We start from the raw sequence: 7,275 nt of genomic DNA, 5'->3' as shown, positions 1-7,275 counted from the left end.
TGTTAAGTTTTGATTTAAAGTGATTTCTGATAAGTGGGAGCCGATGTCTGCTTTTTTGGCTCCTTTCCCAATTAACTCTTTATGTGCCAGGCAGCCATTTTAAAGTGTGCTCTCCTTGTATTTTCCCCTTACAGTCCTGCTCCTGAGGCGGTGGCATAGTAGTATTGTTACTGGACTAGTAATCCGGAGATCCAAGGTAATGCTCTGAGGTCCTGGGTTTGAATTCCACCATGACAGATGGTGAAATTTGAATGCAATAAAAATCTGGAATTTAAAGTCTAATGATGAGAATGAAACAATTGCGGTAAAACCCATCTGGTTCACTAATGTCCTTTAAGGAAGGAAATCTGCCATTCTTATCTGCTCTGGCTTCTATGTGACTCCAGATCCACAGCAATGTGGTTGACTCTGAAATGTCTCTGGAATGGCCTAGTCAACCATTCAGTTGAAGGGCAATTCGAGATGGACAACAAATGCTGGTCCAGCCAGTGATGCCCACATCCCATGAATGAATATAAAAACCTGCAGTAATCCAGCAATGTAAATTAATCTCACTGCCCTCCACTGCCTGTGAGGCCCCACCTGTATTGACTGCCCAGCTTCCTTCAATAGGGCAACAGAGAGCTGGGACATGTAATGGCGTGCTGCTGCCTGAGAGACATCACCAAGTTCCACTCCAGGCCCTTGGAACAAACCAGAGGCAAAGACGTTAAGGCCACAGTTACTTTAATGGCTACTGATAGTGCTGTGAGGGCTCAGATCTTCCTCAATGAGGGCAGAAATCTCAGGTACCATGCATCTAGATAGGCGCAGGCACGGATTTCCTGACATGTCCAGGTTGTTCCTTCTTCAATGGTACACAAGCACGGTACAGTGGCACAGTGGGTTAGCTCTGCTGCCTCACAGCACCAGGGACCCAGGTTCAATTCCGGCCTCAGGTCACTATCTGTCTGGAGTTTGCACATTCTCCCCGTGTCTGCGTGGGTTTCCTCCGGGTGCTCCGGTTTCCTCCCACACTCCAAAGATGAGTGGGTTAGGTTGATTGGCCATGCAAAATTGACCCTAGTGTCAGAGGGATTAGCAGGGTAAATATGTGGCATTACAGGAATAGGGCCTGGGTGGAATTGAGGTCGGTGCAGACACAATGGGCCAAATAGCTTCCTTCTGCACTGTAGGGATTCTATGGTTCACTCAATGCTGAAGATATGATCCTTGTTGCCTCTCCCCTGTTATCATCATGCCTTGGGCTCTGCATCAGGTGTTGAGGATGTAGATCCTCATCGCTACTTGCCCTATCTCTGTGTACCTTGCTTTGTCACCTCCTTTACAGTTAGATGCATTCACAATATTTCTTGTACACCCTTCTAATGGCCCGAGATCTTTAGAGGCCACAACGACTCAACTGAACAAATGTGCACACACACTTGCTCTGCCCACTCTGCTCATCTGATGGTACTTGCGTACCAATGGATGAGATCCTCTCTCAGCTGTGTGCCCTTTTCTGAGCTCATCTTATTGAATGAAGGGCTGTGACTGGCTCCCTGCTGTGTTGTCATCCCCTTCTACTTGACCTGTTCGAGATCAACATAGATCCTGTGATCCTCTGCCTTCCCTCAAAAGTTGCCGATTAGTTCTTAATGAGCTGACAACATGTCTGTTAACCTCTCAGACTTAAATTGGTCACGGTTTGGAATTGGGCACATTGCCAGGTCCCACCTCCTCTCCTCATCATCTGAGATGCTGATCATTAGAAAGGCTTCAGGAAATTGGCCCAATAGCTGGTGTCAGAAAATGACTGCTTCATTTTCACCCCCATTTGATCATTTAAAAGCTGCCCTGAGATTCCCCAACTAGGAAAAATATCTTATTTCCATCGATTCCATCTGTCCCACTTTAAAGCTTGAAAACTCCAACCAAATCACCCCTTAACCCTCTACCTTCCAATGGAATTCAACACTAGTCTGTGTAATCTCTCTCTGTAACTTAATTCTTGGAGTCCAGGTGTCATTCTGATAAATTTATGCTGCAACTCGCTCCAAAGCCAATATAGTTTGTTTAAGTTGTGATTTAAGAACTGCTTACAATACTTCAAGTGTGGGTATAAACCTTTTTTTATATATAGCATGACTTCTATCTGCTTGTATTCTATATCTATATACATGGACTTCCAAGTGCCTTTAGACCTTCACTGTTTCTAGTTTTACAGCATTGAGAAAGAACCCTGGTCTATCCTCTTTAGATACAATGACCTCATATATGCTCACAATGAAAATCATTTGCCACTGTTTTCACTTAATCCATCAAAAAGTTCTGTGTAACTTTATGTTTCTAGCTACGTTGCTTAAAATGCTATCCATCTTTGTGTCTTCAGCAAATTTGGATTTGTAACTTTCTGTTCCATCGTCTAAGTTGTTAATAAATCAAGTGATTATCAACTAGTCATAAAAACCTATAGGCCAAACTTCTGCCGAATCTCGCCAATGGTACTGAATGTTACCACTGCTCTCAACCTTCTACAGAGAAGAACGTTGCAGGTGACATTGCATGTATCCAATGCTCCATTTGCATTTATATAGCATCTTTCACAACCTCAGGATAACCCAAGGTGCTTTATAGCCAATTAAGTAATTTTGAAGTGTTGCTATGTCGGAAACATGTTAGCCAAAGTGTGCATAGCAAGCTTGCACAAACAGCAATGTGATAAAGACCAGGTAATTTACTCTTCTGATGTTGACTGAGAGATAAATATTGGCCTGGACACCAGCATAATTTCCTTGCTCTTCTTCAATGTCATGCCATAGGATCTTATTCATCCAACTGAGAGGACTGGCCTGGCCTGGGTTAGCATCTTATCTAAAAAACACCAGTTTCAACAATGCACAGTGGCACAATGGTTAGCACTGCTGCCTTACAGTGCCAAGGACCCAGGTTCAATTCTGGCCTCGGGTCACTGTCCGTGTAGAGTTTGCACTTTCTCCTTGTGTCTGCATGGGTTTACTCTGGGTGCTCCAGTTTCCTCCCACTGTCCAAAGATGTGCAGGTTAGATTGATTGGCCATGCTAAATTGTTCCTAGTGTCAAGGGGATTAGCAGAGTAAATGTGTGGGTTACGGGAATAGGGTCTCGGTGGAACTGTGGTCGGTACTGACTTGATGGGCCAAATGGCCTACTTCTGTACTGTAGGGATTCTATGATTCTATGAGTGCAGCATTCCCTCTGTACTGGAGTATTTTTGTGCGGCATACAAGCCAAATTAAGGAGCTAACCAAAACCCTATTTCACTCTACACCTACTTATATATTCTGTAGCAGTGACATGAAGTTCCAGCCGCCATAGAGCTTCCTAAACCGTTTCTAAAGTAGCATGTGACAGAGACAGAGTTTCATCACATGCCAAACGGAGAAAATTACTATTTTTAGCATTTCATATGACATTAAAAATGAAATGTGTTTGAAAAAGCTAGCTGCCTTAAGACAGAGTTCAACAAAACAAAATATTGTACATGCTGGAAATCGGAAACTAAATCAGACAATGCTGGGAATGCTCTGCAAATCAAGCAAAACCTCTGTGGAGAGAAGTTACTAGTTAACTTTTCAGATATAACCCTTCATCAGAACTCAAATATTATAAATGAACAGTTTATTAAGAGGAACAGATAAGGGGAAAAGGAACAGCAGCAAAGGGATTGGTGACATGGCCTTCAACTGAGTACACCTCATTTTCCATGCTTCCACTCATGTCCATCTTTGAACTGTGATGGGGTCTCGTTCTTCTGACCATTCACCTGACAAGTCTCTGCATTCAATGGATTATCCTCCATTTCTGTCACCTCCAACATGGTCTTACCACTAAATGCCTCCCTGCCCCTTTTAGCATTTTGAAGGGGATGTTTGTTCTTTGACACTGTCCACCCTTCCATATCCCTACCACCCTTCATTTCATACACCTTTCCACTCAAATGCAATGGATGCAATACCTGCCGATTCACCCAGGGCCTTAATCACACCTTCTGGAATTGATAGTGATTTACTTCCACTTCCTTCAACCAATTATACTGTATTTACTATTCACAATGCAGTTTCCTCGAGATCAGGATCAGACAGATTAGTTGATGGTTTTGATGAACATCTCTGTTCTATGTGCAGAGACAACTCTGACTCCATGTTGCTTCCCACTCAATTCTCTGTCCCATTTCCACTCTGCACTTGGTGTTTTACACTTTTCAACTGAAGTTCAACACAAGATTAAGGAACTTTCTTTTTGGCATTTTCATTGAATCATTGACCAATACAGCATAGAAAGAGGCCATTTGGCCCATCATGCCTGTTACAATCTTGGTACAGCTATCCACTCCCATGTTCTTTCCTCAGAGTCCTGTATTCTTTTTCCTTTCAAGTGTTTATCCAGTTCTCAAATATTCTGACTGAATCTGCTTCCACCACTATTTCAGGATTCTAATCATAGTGTTGTAGTGTTAAAAAAATGTTTCCTCATGTCACTTCTGGTTCTTTTACCAATGACCGATTCCGGCCTTGGGTGACTGTATGAAGTTTGCATGTTCTCCCAGAGTCTGTGTGGGTTTCCTTCGGGTGCTCTGGTTTCTTCCCACAGTCCAAGATTAGATGGATCGGCCATACTAAATTGCCCCTTCGTGTCAGCGGGATTGGTGGGGTAAATACCTGGGGTTATGGGTAAGCCTGGGTAAGACTCGATGGGCTGAATGGCCTCCTTCTGCACTGTTGAGATTCTATGATTCTATGACCTTCTATCTGTGTCCTCTGCTTATTGTCCCTCTTGCTACTGAAAACTCTTTTTCCTTATTTACTCTGTTAAAGACATTCAGGATTTTGAATACCTCAATTAAATCTCTCCTCAACCTTCTTACTCCAATGAGAACAACCCCAATTTCTCCAGTTTTTTCCTCAAAACAAAATGTCCTCATCTCTCATATAATTCCAGTAAATTTCTTTTGCACCCTCCCCACAGCCTTGGCAGTCTTTCTAAACTTTAATGTTCTAAATTAACATAATGTGGGCTCCATGTTAACTCATTCAAAATCCATTCACTTACGCAGAGTTAAAATCCGGCACAATCATAGAATCCCGACAGTGCAGAAGGAAACCATTTGGCCCATCCCGCCTGCACCAACAGCAATCCCACCCAGGCCTAATCCCCGTAACCCCACATATTTCCACTGCTAGCCCCCCTAACACTAAGGGTCAATTTAGCATGGCCAATCAACCTAACCTGCACATCTTTGAACTCTGGGAGGAAACCAGAGCACCCAGAGGAAATGAACGCAGACAAGGGGAGAACGTGCAAACACAACGTCTCTCATTGTCTCTCTGGCAGTAGGTGCTGATGATACAGAACAGGTACAGTAGGACCTCCATGAATAGGGACTGGAGCAGGTTGATGCTTGGGATGGGTTCTCCATTGGTGCATCATTGGGTTGGCAGCTGTGGCTCTGTGTCTTTTCCTTTCTTCTATACCCCCTCCTCCTCAATGGAGGTTCCTCAGTTTTAAATCCATTGTTCCTCTATCTTCATTGACTGGATGACATTCCTCCCCTCATCTACTCTCAAGCTTTGTGCTCATTAGTGCTACATTCAGTGAAAACCCTTTTGACTGATTAACTACTTCCTTTGTATATGGGTTGTTGCTGGGACAGATAATATAAAGATAAAGCATGAGAAAGAATTATGAATTCTTATAGTCTCAACTGAACCTGGCTTCTTTCACCAAGTCATCCCCTAGGATATTGGCTGTATTTCTCATTTAGCTGTGCAAATGTTTACATTTCTCCTTCTATGTTGTGGTTATGCATAATGAGTTCAACAGAATGATGCAACTGGATTAAAGAATAACGACAGGTAAAAACCCATCTTATTAAGTTTTTTTCTCCATGCATAACCATTCTTATCGGACTTGCAAGTGGAGATTCCATTTAAACTCCTTTCCTTCAAGATTTGTACATCACATTGTGCTACTCAGTGTGAGTGCTTGCAGTGTCTTGGAGTTAGCAGGGTTATTATTGCTGAAGAATCTTTGTTAATTGAACAGCTTTCCTGTCACTAAGTAATGAGACTGAAATATTAGAGAAGGAAGAAAGTTTGTCATGCCTTCATCATTTCGACAAATGTTCATAGGGAACATAACCTTCATGTTCCTTAACCAACTTGGTGAGGTCATTGGGACTCTTCCCGCACAGTGTGACAATTCATGAGGAGGAAATGATACATTTACTGCCTCTTTTCACCTTCCTCTATAAAGTTTAAACAACATAGCTATGGACGTTTCTGCTCTCAGTCCCAAAGAACTCTTCTTAACATACAGTTCTACAAAGTTTTCCATTAAAGCATCAACAAATATGAGAGTCTTTTCTGTTTCTCACTCCTTTCTCCTCATCCTCAATGCTTCTCCTTTTTCAGTAATTATGACACTATTCTGTTGCACCTTGCCAAAAAAAATGTACTTCTTTACTACTGATATATTCAAGAATGGCTCAGTTGGTAACATTTTTTTTTGAGCACTTTGTTGAGTTAGGTCCAGGACTTGAGGGTCAAAATCTAGGCTGACATTCCAGTGCAGTACTAAGGGGGTTCTGCATTAATGAAAGTGCCAACCTTTTCGATGAATTGTTAAACCAAGGCTATTGTTATTGGTTTACCTCTGCTAGAGGAGAAGAAAATAGCATGATTCTTAAGTTTATCAAATCTAAAAAATAATGCATAACTGTTGTACATTAGTTATGCATTTCCGCCACTCATAACCATTGTGTTAATTACGCATTTCAGCTATGCACAACCACTGTATTATTTACACATTTTAGCCACACAAAACCATTATGCATTGGTTCTGCATTTCAGCCATTCATACCTATTGTATATTCTTTACGCATCTCAGCTATGCACAATCACTTAGTATTGTTTACACATTTCAGCCACACATAACCATTGTGTTAAATATGCATTTCATCCATGCATAACTATTGTATATTGGTTACACATTTCAGCCATGCATAACTAAGCTTTAGAGGAGAGTGAAAAGAATTATTCCTAACTTAAAGAATCTTGGTTACTCAAATTGGCTCAAGGATATTGGTCTATTTACTTTAAAGCAGCGTAGATTTAGAAGTGATCAGATAGAGGTCAACAAAATAACTGAAGAGCTGGATAGCATATCTTCTGATAAATGTTCTATGTTGGATTAATGAAAAGAAGTTGGAGATTTGTTCATTGTTGCAGTATGGTGTATAATGGAGAATAATTTAAAT

Source organism: Mustelus asterias, chromosome 14, assembly GCF_964213995.1.
Source record: "Mustelus asterias chromosome 14, sMusAst1.hap1.1, whole genome shotgun sequence".
Lineage (NCBI taxonomy): Eukaryota > Metazoa > Chordata > Chondrichthyes > Carcharhiniformes > Triakidae > Mustelus > Mustelus asterias.
Note: the sequence above shows the minus strand (reverse complement) of the source record.